Source organism: Petaurus breviceps, unplaced genomic scaffold (genome assembly GCF_028583685.1).
Source record: "Petaurus breviceps papuanus isolate PSGF00001 unplaced genomic scaffold, PetGlider_PUasm1.0 174, whole genome shotgun sequence".
NCBI lineage: Eukaryota > Metazoa > Chordata > Mammalia > Diprotodontia > Petauridae > Petaurus > Petaurus breviceps.
Window position 1 is genome coordinate 74,908,974 of NW_027185761.1, and position 356 is coordinate 74,909,329.

The following is a 356-nucleotide window of genomic DNA, read 5'->3' on the forward strand; positions in this document are numbered from 1 at the left end:
CGCCTCCAGGGCCGACCCAGGCGTGGTGCGACCGGTCCTCGGCGGCCATCTTGTAGCCGGGCAGACGAGAGGTCTCCGGGGTCTCTCACGGCCCGAACCTCCCGGAGAGAGCGGTGAATGCGCGTTGGTCGTGACGACTGCGCTCTCTTGAAGCGGCCAAAGTTGATGGGACTCCTCTCGGACTTCAGAGGATGGTCAAGGGAGGCGAGAGGGTGCGGCTCCTGCCCTTACCAAAGATGGCCGTCTAAAAGGCACGCTCGGCCCACGGCGTCTCCAACTGCTTTGGAGCCCGGATACGCAATTAGCGTAAGGCAGTGCGGCCGAGACTCTGCACGCACTTGGCGTAAGGAAGGCGG